The sequence below is a fragment of the Apodemus sylvaticus genome, chromosome 17 (assembly GCF_947179515.1).
Source record: "Apodemus sylvaticus chromosome 17, mApoSyl1.1, whole genome shotgun sequence".
NCBI classification, from domain to species: Eukaryota; Metazoa; Chordata; class Mammalia; order Rodentia; family Muridae; genus Apodemus; species Apodemus sylvaticus.
Genome location: NC_067488.1, coordinates 56268905 through 56282070, shown reverse-complemented (window position 1 = coordinate 56282070; position 13166 = coordinate 56268905). Strand labels below are relative to the sequence as shown.

At 49.9% G+C, this 13166-nt stretch overlaps 1 protein-coding gene across 1 annotated transcript in view; it reads right to left on the bottom strand.

Moving 5' to 3' along the window:
• Tafa5 (TAFA chemokine like family member 5) overlaps positions 1-13166 on the bottom strand; it is a 141350-nt gene that overhangs the window by 80505 nt on the left and 47679 nt on the right. The window lies entirely within an intron of this gene.

Sequence of the window (13166 nt, the reverse complement as noted above, 5' to 3'; positions counted from 1 at the left end):
CTGTGACAGCCAGCAAACCATCTCCTGTATGCTCTGCCAGGGATTCCAGTCAGCCCCATCCCAATAGACAGGAAATTAAATGTGGCCATCTCCTCTACCACACACGGAAATGAAATCTCAGAATTGCAGAGGAAGGTGCTGCCTTCCCCTCCTCCTCGACAAACTAGGATTTCTAATCAAGCCAAGGCAGGCAGCCTCCATCCCAGTGTACTAGGACACTGCTCAAGATGTGTTACCTTGGAGCCACAAAATGGGGCAACCAACAGTATATATATGGGCTACCATATTGCAAGGAGGAACCATCATTCCCACATGAGCATAGATACCAAGATGGCCAGAGACCAAGTTATATATCCTTGAAGGCCTGCCCACACAATACACATGAATGTGTATAAGAGGTACACACCAAAACACATGGCAAATATGTTACATGCCCAGGTCTGGCTGGCGGACATGGGGAAGACTATACAGATATACAGAGGAGGTACTCAAGTAATAGCATAAGTTCTATATGGGCACAGACTTGCAGGGGTACACGTGCTGTGAGACACATATGCACAGGAACATACATGTTCACACATGTAAACCGGTACCTAGGTGCACATATGGATGTGCTCATGTGCATACCCAGGCTCAAACAAGAACATTCAGCTCTACTCAGGTGCACACAGGCTACACAGGTATGCCTGTAGACACACAAAGTCACATAGGTACACTCATCTACACTCAGGCACATATAGGTTACACTGATATGCCCATGTAAGTATGCATGTACACAGGGGCACACTCAGCTAGATGCATGCTTCATGTATGTGCTTGGGTAAATACACAAGGTACATTCAGCTGTACTCAGAGATGTACACAGGCTACATGGAAGCTCCCATGTAGACACACAGGTACACATGGGCACACTCAGCTGTACATGTTCCAGGTATTGTTCTGTGTGGACACACAGGTACACATGAGCCTGTGCCCTCATCTGTACACAGGCACATATGACCCTAGACTGGTTCTAGAAGAAGGAACACAATTCTTCAAAGCCTCAACCTCATCTCAGGAGAGGGAACCCAGTGGGAAATAACCCCCTGCAGTTTAAGCTGTCACTGTGTGGCCAATACCAGTAAGTGCTAAAGAACAATACTGTCTAATAAAGATAGCGTGATATTCATAGCAGACCATAAAAATGAAAAAGGAGAACAGAGGGCATCCGTCAGCCTGGGATGCCACCCCAGCATCCCAGCACAGTGAGCCCAAGGTCCCTCCATCATTGCTGCTTCACAGCTTCATTAGGAACCAGACCACAGAAACCCTGAGGTATGTCCCACACTTGTCTTCAGAATCTTCTATCCACTCAGCACGCAGTAGGTGCCTACTGTGAAAGCCTGGAGTAGTTGTTGCCCCCTGTGGGTACCCAGAGACCTCAAGACACATGACATCCTGCTTCTCACGGTGTCCTGGTTACAGGACATACCACAGAGATGCTGGATGTCAGAATCCCACCTCTGGATGAGTGCCACACAGATGTCAGCTAGAAATAGCCCAGAGTCAGACAGACAGACACTGGAAACGAAGTTAGATATGCCCACAAGAGAGTGACCATCTGATTTGCAACCATGGCGGTAGCTCTCAGGGATTCTCAGAGGTGGCTCCTTCAACTCAGGATGTCCTTCCGTCCCACACGGACCCTTCTGTGGATGCCACACAAACACCTTTTCTCCAAGCAACAGGATCCTGCACTGTATCAGCCAAGCTGCTTGGATTCCTTAGCCCAATCAGAAGCTGGTGAGCGCAGGTATCACACACATTAGCAGAAATTATGGACAGGGTGGCTCAGCCCAGTCATGTCCAGGCCACTGGGAACTCGGGGCATGTCCTGTCTGGATGTGATCAGGGACAGAGGGGGCGGTATTTCCAAAAGCCAGGCCTCTTTGGCAAGTCAGAGCTAGGAGGAGCTGTCCAAGGTGACTACATTCAGCTGCTCAGAACCCTGAAGGATGCTGACAGATCCCGACTTGTGTGCCAAGTTCATGATGGGAGAATGGATCAGACATATTCAGAGGAAGGATGGGGCATCATGGGCCTCTCTGAGGACCACTCCTTCTGCAAATGCCCGTGCCTACTCCAGCAGGAAGCAAGAGCCCAGCTAGAGCTGCCCTCCTCGGGGTGCCTGTTTTGACCCATTCTACCCGGTCACACCGTGAAATACATGTCATTGTTAAGAAGCAGGCACAAACAAACAGATGCATAGACAAGGAGATGGGCGGGGCAAGAGGAGGACGAGAAAACCCAATCAGCTCAGGGACTGGACCCAGAACCACAGCGCCAGGTCTGATGGGAGCCGAAAGGCAAACCTGCAGGAAACAGACAGCATCTGGGGCTTGCCACTGCAATGTGGGGATGGGCAGCCACGCGGCCACCACCCCAAGTTCCTATTTTAAGGTCTGCAGATTGTCTCCAGCCACTTTGCTATTTCTGTCAAATATGACCTCCACACTGTGGTCAAGGTTTATAGTATCTGCCACCTTAGTGCAGATGGCTTCTCTGGCCGAGGCTTGGACACTTGTCTAGAGCTGTCCCAACAAGGTAGGGTGATGCTACCAAGCGAATGACATCATACAGCTGTAGTGGCCCCTGGACACTGGGAACATCTGTGTAACATCAGCATTGCACCACCCTGGTCCCCATTTTCAGTTCCCTATCAGCGGGAGCTCCAAGGTCATGTGGGATGACCAAGAGACCATGTGCATACACCTGTGACTGCAAAGAGCAGGATGGGGAGGGGCAATAAATTGTCACTGAAGAAAAATGCAGCATAGCTAGGCATGTTTCAAATGACCAGGAAGCATCCCTTCATCCTCCAAGGATGAGCCCAATCCCAGTACCAGACCAGGATCTATTTCCATTCAGGTGCACATAACTGTGACAGGAACTTCTTTCCATAACTAGCTGACCTCTCATTTAACATGTCCCTAAGTCACCTCTTCCATATAGGCACCATGACTTTCCACAGCTCTTGATTCTGACTGCCCATATAATGCCACCTGCAACCTTTCACACTGTCTTGCATGGGCTTTGCAGGGTAATATCACTATCCCAGCGTCTGATGGATGGACACCTCACAATTACATCATTTCTCCCTGTGTCTGTGCTGTGTAAGAAAGAAGAGCTCCACCTTGTTCCCTCCTAGTGGGTAGGTGGAGAATCTGGGCTTAGAGGAGTTGTGATTTACAGAGTCACAGACCTGAGACATTTGCAGCAGGGGTAGGGTGTGTACACTAAAAAATCCATCTGTCTCTTTAAGAAAACACCCTGGGCATAGGCCTTTCTCTACTTGGGCTCAGCTTGTTCTGTTTGCCCTGTATGTTCCCTGACAAGAGGAAGGCTCAGGATCTTAGATAAATCTTAGGCAGGGGTGTGCCCCTGTTAGCCAGTGTTATGAGCAAACTTGACTGTTGAGTGAATTGAGCTTTCAGTGCCTGGCCTTCAGGTGCAAGAGGTTTCTGCAGGGCTAGGCACAGACCAAAGCTCATGCATGCCTTTGAACAGCATGCAGAGGGAGTAAGTATGGGTGTGTCTCAGTGGCTGCTCAGAAGTCAGCTCTGCCTGCCAGCACTGGGATTAGGCCTTGGCGCAGATCTATGGTAAACACACATGCTCTCTGCTCCACTGAGTGAGGGCGACGACTGAATCAAATCCTGGGACTTCCCCAAGGCGAGAGTTGACACTGTATAGTGGCCTACCAGAACCAGACACTGCTCCGTATGCTGGGACCCCAGCATTGGTCCCACACCACACAGGCTGTGATCTGAATCTTGTTCTACTTTGCAGAGGTTAAGATCAGAAGTTCACCCAACACTGAATGGGGCCAAGTGGAGACACTGGGCATCAATGGTTACACTTTCTCTGGGCATCCAAACCAGACCCACTCTGTCCTTCTTCCTCTATATCCATAGGTCCTGAAGAAACACTTCTTTCAGGTCATGTCATACACAGGCGTGGCACCAATACTGCGGACAAGACAAATGCCATAGTGGATACATCTACACAAAGAGATTCCCAGAGCCACTTTCAGCCTCTGACCTCCTGGGTGTCTAGGACTCTAGTGACCACAGGCAGGAAGAACAATGAATACCCAATAGGTATTTATCAACACCATCTATTTCCTGTTTCCTGAGATAGACACGATTTGTCCAGAAGATAGAAACAGGTCCATGGAACAGCAAACTAGAGAATACAGCACAAAACAGGTCTCATTAAAATGCCCAGCCAGCCTCAGAACAGCATGTTAGGGCCAGGCCTTTGCTCATCCTGTCCCAAATGCTGGGTGGCGAAGGCAGGCCAGTTTCCAAAATCTATGCAAGATTTCATGTAAACATAGCCAAAGTCAATGGCTCAAGCAGGGTGCTAAGGCTAGCCCTCAGCAGCTAGTGTACAAGGTTTCCAGAGGGCAGGAAGCCCTGGGGGTGAGGGTCTGGAAGGAACAAGGTCCCAGGTTCTCTCCTGCATGCTCTTCTACTAGAGGTACACATTGATGAGCTGTTTATCCCAACATGGCTGTGACATACATCTGAGAAGATAAAGGATATGATGGATGTCAGAATAAAGACTCGAAGTGACTTTGACAGGAATGGAGCGAGAGGGTGGCATTTAACAATCAGAAATGTCAGCTCCGTGTTTGGATTACAATGAAAACCAGGTGGAGAGTCAGGAGGCCAGCCAAGCCTTTGTTAGGTTGCTTTAGCTGGCCATGGGACTCAGCATCATTTAGAAGATGGAGAATTGGGTGGGACCAGTAAGGAGACACACAGTAAGGAGAGGCAGGGCACCCATGACCGTTTTGGAGTTCCCAGGTCAGCCCATGGTTCACAATTTAGCTAAGTGACAGAGGCCTCTCTGGTCCTTGGGTCATAGTATCCTGGGCATGACTGCTGCCCCAGCTCAGATCTACTCCAAAATATAGAGGCAGTACCGTGAGACTCGAGGGTGGTTTAAACAGCAAAGTGGACACAGAGGCCATGGGTCTGGGAAGACCAGTAGGGAGGAACACAGGGCTGCAGGGCGACCACTTCATACCTTCTTCATCTGTGACAAGGGAGAGCTTGGGGCCAAATGGCTTGAGAAAGGCCTGCCTATAGGTTCATCAGGAGTGTCTGTGGCCCAGGCTAGTAGTGGGCCTGCTGGGCCCCCAGGAATCCTGGGGGGTGGTGATAGTTTTTGGTTACAGGGAAGCAAACTCCCATTAATGGACTCAGGCCCCCACATCATTACAACTAGCAACACGTGCTTAGGGGTTCTCTAGACTGAGGTGGAACAGGTGCTGGAGGTAAGGGCAGGCTCCTTAGTGGAGGAAGTCAGCCAAGACCACCACAGAGCATCAGGCTTAGGCCTGGGGGAGGGGAGTAATGGCTGAGTTCCAGGCTTTCCGCATGTTGCGACCTGCTCACCTCTGGGCGGTCCAGGGAGACCATGGAAGAAGCTCACATCTGGGAATCACGTGCGTGCTATGCAGTATCCTTCTAAATCTGCATCTCAGGAGTATAATGACAGGTTTGCACACAAGGAACACGCCCTGAGATAGCATTTCTCATGGCTCCTAAAAAGCCTGCAAACCTTGTATGGGCATTTCCAGTATTCCATCTCAGCAGCTAGAACCAGGACAGGGGCCCCAGGGGGCCACAACTGGATGAACTAAGACTCTGAGGATACAAGAAATGAATCATGCAGTCATGCTCACCTGGGTGCCAGGGAAGGCCCTATGTGCCTACGATATGTACAGACTGCTTCTATACAGCCATGACCAAACTCCAGATTTGGTGACATGAGCCCACATGGCGCCCCACTAGAGGAACCTCCATACGCATCCTTTCCTGGTCCCCTTGTCACTGATCTGTGTCAGTTTTCATGAGTGACATGCACCAGAAGTGAGATGCTATTTTAGGCTCGAACTGTCACATGTCTTGGCCTGCCAGACTGCAGATAGGGTTCATCTCTGGGCTGTCTCTGAAACGGTGAAGTGTTTATCTGCTCAAAATCACACAAAGGGCTATTGATCTCACTTAACTATCCCGATAACTACCCATGTCACAAGGTTGGGGATCTGGACAGGCCCAAGAGTCCTGCCTGTGCCCCCTTGCCCCCTGTCCTGCAGCAGATGATCCTCAGCCAGAACCTTTTCTTTCTTGTCACTCCTGGAAGGTGTGACAACTTCTGCTGTGCTGGGTGCCACCTAAACCCTTGGGTCCCTGACCCATCAGGGCAGGCTGTACACTCACCCACTTGGAAGTCCACATAACCTGATCGTGTTTCAAGTTTGGATGTGGTCAGAGCCCTGACCTTCATGGGACTGGGGCCAGACACTATGTAAGATATCTCCATTTCCCTATCCTGCACAAGACCTAGACTTCAGACTGAAGACAACTAAACCATCAGTCCTGCCCAGGGCTCACAAGTGAAGCTACTAATGTTTAGTTTTATCCCCAATTCTATAGACACACAGTACAAAGATTAAAATGTTCAGGAAAAGAATGTTCTTAAGATCCGATGGAGAAGCTATCTCGGTGTTTGAGATGGAATGAAACCAAGCCTCAATTAAATCCCAGGATCAAATTCTCGCTCACACTCCAACTACTACTGAGTCAATTAAGTGTGTGCCACAGATCACAAAACCCAATTCTGTAGACCAGCTGAGGATTATCCCTGCATGGTAAGTGTGAGGGGAGGGATTTTAAGACAGAGCAAGATGGGCCATGCTGGTCTGCCACCTGCCTAGCTATGTAACTGGAGGATGACAGACTGGACTGTTTGGACCCTCCCAGAACCCATGTCAAAGTATCCAGTTAAGTTCCTTCCACTGGCATTAAGTAACTTCCCTGGCATTGCCATGCTGTGGTGCTCCCCCATGGCCATGCCACAGATGCCACCAAGAGAAAGCTCAGCAGACATAGAGCCTGCTCATAGACATAGCAACTTCCCTGATTAATGATAAGTTTAGTTTCAGGCTGAGGTCACTGTACATCTCCAGGGACCAAGGCACAAACAAGGCAGTGAGGCAGAAACAGGATTCAATTTATCCAGAGCACTGAGAAGCTCTTATAGGCAACACCTATGAAGACAGAGCCTCTAGTAGGGCATGGGGTAGGTTCTGGAAGGTTCTGGGTCCATGAGTATATGGTTGATGCAGGGTCATGGAAGGTAGCCATAGGTTGGAAAGGAAACTCCATGTCTTCTACCAGGCAAGCTCTAGAACCCCAGGCCTTCCTAGCTCTGCAGCCTGCTGATTCTGCCTGTGCCTGCTGCCCTCCTGCCCCAGCGCCTCAGCTAACCTCTTATTCCATCCCTCCTATTCTGGTGGCTGTCTGCTCAGATATTCAGCTTTGTCCGAAGCATCCCAGGTCAGGGCCTCGTCCCTTGCACACTGGCAGGAAAACACTGCAGCTGCCCCCCCCCAACCCCCAAGTATGTCAGCCTACAGAAATACACACCTCAGCCTGGTGCCTGTCTGCAGGCCAGGTACAGGTACAGGGCTGGCCGAGCAGCACTGGCTTAGGATCCTAGGACCCTGTATTATCCAGTTCAGGCAAATGGCTCTTCTAGGGCCTTGCCCTAGGTCAAGTCAGACTCGCAGCCCTTCTTTGATAAGGAAACATGCACCAAGTTCTGCCCAAATGTCCAGGCCAGCCACCAGCATCTAGAACTGCTGCGTCTGATGAGCACACCAGGGAGGTGGCGGCCATACCTGTGACCCATGCCTCTTAAGTTTTCAGCAGCATTGCCTCAATATTCAGGATTTCTAGGGTCTCCTGACTGCCACACTATTCAAAAGTCATGCAAATGAACTCTCACAGGGCAAGGCCACTGAATAGTCAGGTCCACCACTTCCCTTTCCATCCTAGGCAAGGACATCATAGCAGACTAAGTAGCCACTGCTCTCTAGGAGTATGTATGTATGTATGTATGTATGTATGTATGTCATAAGGGAGGGAATGAGGAAGGAAGAGGGAAAAGTAGAAGTAGAGGCAGAGAAACATTGATAAAGAGACAAAGAGATAGAGAGACAACAAGCCAGGAGACAGAGATCTCTGTCTCTGTGAGAACAGAGATCTCTGAAGTCAGGGTAATGAGAGCAGGTGGTAGCCCTGTCTCCCCTCATCTGGGAAAGACAGCGTACTTCCACACAGGAGCTACAGTCATGGGATCTCTACGGTGCGACAGCAAAATGATGGTTCAGACAAGTGAATAATAAACAATTCCCCCATGCAGAAGGCTGGAAATGGCAGTAGATGCTCCTGTTAGTCTGAAGACACCTCCCTCAGGACATGAGGGCATGTCTGCACAACCAGAGAGTGAGAAGTGTGACTTGGGTGACAGTTTCCATGGAAATTACCCTGGGACCCCCAAGGGATTCCAAGGGCCCACTTCAAGCGATGGGTTCTGGAAACAGTCAGGCTGATGGCTGAATTGGATGGTCAGAGGCCCAGGAGCTTTGTACTTGAAGACTAGCAAAGACAATCAGATCTTCTTTCAGGAATGAAGGAGTCTGACAAACTATAACAGACCCAAGACCCTGTGAGAGGAATTTGACTACACTGTCAAAACCCCAAGCACGTGGCAACCAACTGGGTTGAGGGCTTTCAGATGGGGGCCTCTGCAGTTCCCACATCCCTGAGCTCTGACACCCAAGGGCAGCCTAGAGCAGGCCTGGTCACTTTGGAAGGTGGGAGACGGTACCTGGCACAGATGGAGAAATGGGTTCAGGAGAGTCAGCCTTCATACATGCTGAGCTGGAAGAGGGCCCAGGCTGGTAAAGGCAGGATGAGAGGGTGGGCTGAACGGGGTGGGGGATCCTTAGGAGGCTGCCAGGGCTGTACCTATCACCAGAGGAGGTCCTATTGGACTTCACCTCTCCTGTTTCCGGAGACACTGCCCAGCCAAGCCCCTCCCCCAGATGCTCCAGACTCATTCCCAGGTCATAGATGACCACCAAGACAAGTTCAGCTCTAAGTCCAGATTCTATGTCACTATCCAGCTACAGGGAAGCTCAACCTGGGTAAAGAGGCATGGTGCTATCGTTCTAAGGGTTTTTCTGATGGTGTGGTCTAAACAGACTCAGAACACCCATGATGTTCTGCTGTATAGCACAAGTGCACTGCAAAGAGCAGATCCCAACACCTCATGACTCTTGGGCTGCAGTGCACACCGGGCAACCTGGTGTTGTGAGAATATCTTCCTCGGGGGAACATAAACAACATCTGTTCCCTCCTTATAAGGCCCCAAGGACAAATCAAAGTACAATTTCACTAGAGTTCACCCTGGTGAACCAATGAGTTGATTGGGCTTACTAACAGAGTGATGACAGGGGTTGCTTACAAGAGTCTGCCTGGGTAAACCCAAATTAGCCATATACCCAGCTGTACTGGCTGGTTTTGTGTCAACTTGACACAAGCTGGAGTTATCACAGAGAAAGGAGCTTCAGTTGAGGAATGCCTCCATGAGATGCAGCTGTGGGGCATTTTCTCAGTTAGTGATCAAGGGGGGAGGGCCCCTTGTGGGTGGTGCCATCCCTGGGCTGGTAGTCTTGGGTTCTATAAGAAAGCAAGCTGAGCAAGGCAGGGGAAGCAAGCCAGTAAGTTAACATCCCTCCATGGCCTCTACATCAGCTCCTGCTTCCTGAACTGCTTGAGTTCCAGTCCTGACTTCCTTTAGTGATGAACAGCAATGTGGAAATGTAGCCTGAATAAACTGTTTCCTTCCCAACTTGCTTCTTGGACATGATGTTTGTGCAGGAATAGAAACCCTGACTAAGACACCAACATAAAAGATGACATCTCCATGGTTGCATAGATGGAGTCTCCCTTCAGTTAGCTTCCCACAGTCTATATTACAAAATTTTCCGAAACTACAAGGCCATGTACAACTAGGGCAGAATTACATATAACTATCGAGGAGGTGCGAGAGGGATCAACCAGAATGTCAGGGGATTGACTTTCCCAATTCCTATGAAGAACTATCAACAGGAAGAAGCCCATTTCAGGGCATCCTCCAGGAAGTCACACTTTTCTGATAAATGCAATGGCTGTGATGCTGCAGACTGTGCTCTATGACACAGAAGGGCCCTCCCCTCAGGGTCCCAGTAGAGCCAGCTGCCCAGGGATCTCCTTTTCTCCCAAAGGAATCTGCCATCAGTGTTCCCCAGAAATAGAAAATTGCTGCATGTCCAGTCTGGATCCACACAAGGCACTCAATATGCAAAGGAGGCCACTAGGAATGGATTACAGGGGATAAGCTCCCAAGAGGGGCTTCAAGGCCCTGGAGGCTGGTGAGCTCTGTAGATCTCCCAGCAGGCCCCTGGTCATCCTGGCACTCATACTTAGCAGCTTAGCACTACAGGCCATTGAGATTGCTCATTGTGACAGATGGAATCCTCACCTGGTCTATGAGCTGCTCCCTCTGGGAGGGCAGAGTTGGGGAGTGGGTCTAGATCCTTCAAGAGTGGGCCTCACCTCTATCTCAAACCACAGACTGGGAGACTCTAGAGTCCCCTGCTGTTCCTGCTGCCTTTTTTCTCTAGGTATAGTGAATATACACCCCCTCATGTGCAGTCTGCACCTCAGCAGGCAGGCCATTCTCTTGAATTAATTATCAGAGTAAAATAGGAGCTTAGGGCTTCCTTTGGAGCTTGTCCCCAGAGCATAGTTAGAAGAAAAGAGTATACCCCAAGTCACCACCCACACAGGAACCTAAACTCCCTGCCTCTCTTAGCACTGTCACTTCAGTGACTTGTGGCCTAGGATGGGTTGTGAGTGCCCAAGAGCCCACTTTGCTGATTTCAGTCAGACTCTGGTAGAGAGCAGCAGAGGGACTGGGACACACTTGCTGTCTTCTGTTTTTCACACGCTGAGGCTGAGGCTGCCCCAAGGCCCAGAGAGAAGTCCACAGGGAAGCGCCTGGCCAGCTGGCCCCCATTCAATTATCCCCTTAATGTGTATATTAATGAGGTGCTGCTGCCTGCCTTGGCAGGTCCAGCACAGGGCCCAAGACTGATCCTGAGATGGTTTTGGAAAGCTGTTGCTACAACATCATAAACACAGCAATTATGGCCCAGTTTACAACTTCACCAAGGTCAGTAAAAGACAGGCTGCAGGCTACCAGTGAGCAATCCCATGATAACCAGTAGGGACCAAAGACCAGGGAGGCCTAGGCATCTGACCTGAGGCAGCAGGGTACTTCCTTGGTCTTGATGCCATGGGAACAGGACTTTCCTAGAATGCCTTCTTCCCACTAGCAAGTGAATGGTGCTAGACAGCACAAGCCATGGACAATGATATTGGGTACAAATGATGGAGTCACCCACAAATACCCTTCTAGATAAAAAGTGTCAAATGCATCCTGCAATCCAAGTTGCTTCTTTAGAAAATATAGGCATATACATAGCCTGCTCAACCCCCACCCTCCAATCCATCTCTAGTCAAGTAAGCTCTGGATATGGTTGTCTTCAAGGCCCCTTCTATGCATAGTGCAGAGAGATTCCTGGTTGTCTGGGTACCCTGGCATCCTCACAGGCTAGAAGGGACAGTGGCTTTAAGCAGAGGCAAAAGCGCATCTCCCCAGGTGCCCAGCTTCCTCTACCAGGAGCGGAAGGTCACAGGGTGAGGAGAGGGATGGAGCCTGGGATCCTCCTCTTTCACATTCAAGGTGCTCTATCTGGGAGCCCTCAATGAGCAGGGCACAAAGAGACACCAGCCAAGGCCAAGTGGCAGAAAAAGCAAAGCCAATGCCCTCTTCTGAAACCACAGTGAAGGCAAGGGGCCGGTGTGTGCTCACAACATTCATTTGCCAATTTTACACAGCAGCATAGGACAGCGAGAGCAACCAAACCAATGCTCAATAAAACCATTCGGTTCTTCAGTAAATGTCTTTCAAACATTTCTGGGCAACAATGATACTTAAGCAAACATGCTCACCACAAGAGGTGGTAGCCAGGGTCAAGGCCTAGGAAGCTTCATGCTTGCAAGGTGATAAAGAGGGTGAACTGTGTACAAGAACATGAGTAGGAGGATCCAGGTTGGGACAGAGGTAGAAATGCAAGGTGGGAAGGTCAGCACATGTCCCCTACATCACTAGGTCCTTTTGAGTTTGACCATGCTGACAGGAAGGGCTCCTAACTTTCCTTGAAGCTGTCAGTTTAACTTTGGCTGTTAAAAGGTTTGGATGTTTTGCCTGCACGTGTGGCTGTATACCACTGGCATGGCATGTCTGTTGCCAGTGGAGGCCAGAAGAGGGTATTTGGCGCCCCTAAAACTGAAGCTAAATTTTTTTGAGCTACCATGTGGGTGCTAGAAATCAAACCTGGGCTCCCTGAAAGAGCAACAAATGTCCTTTAGTCACTGAGCCATCTTACCAGCCTCTGCTGCAAGCTTTCTTCAAACCCTCCATGGTTTCAGGTTATTTGGCTATCAGAGGAAGGCATTACCTGGTCCACCAGACACCTGTTCCTCGGTAATACAGTGTCCCCACCAGCTGCCTCTGTCTAGTTAACTTAGAACCCTCAACCCTGCACACACAGAACATACACAACACTGCAAAACCACTAATGTGACTGACGGTTCGTGAAGATGCCAGGCCCAGTGAGGCTGTTTCCAGACTTTGCTATCTGTTTGAGAAATCTGTGCCTTGCTGATGAACTAACCATCATTCCTGTCTCTGGCTCTGGTTCTGGCTCCAGGAAGGGACCAGAGTTCCTCTCCTGTATGTTTGACAAGTCAGCTGAGAACAGTTCATCCAATGTCACTTTCTAGCTGTTGGGCAATGGAAGGTGCTGTGGCTTTCCACTTTCAGTGATGGCATCCCATAACCACACACAGGCAGTAGGTGAAGCAGGTGCCCCTGAGCAGGAGACAGTTGGCCCAAGGCAGACTGAGCGGGACACAGGATCCCAGTAGAGGACAAGTGAGGGCCACTCTTTGTAGGCAGGGGATAAAGATCCAGACATCTGAATATCTAGAGCTGGTATGGAAAGGCATCCAAATGGACAGACTGCTGACATCATACTTGCCTAGGCATCCCCACACCACGAGGAGTCTTGCCTAGACCACTGTAAAAGCTAACATGATAACATATACCTACAGTTGTCGCACCACTCTCCTCTGCACTGAACGTCACTTCTCAAG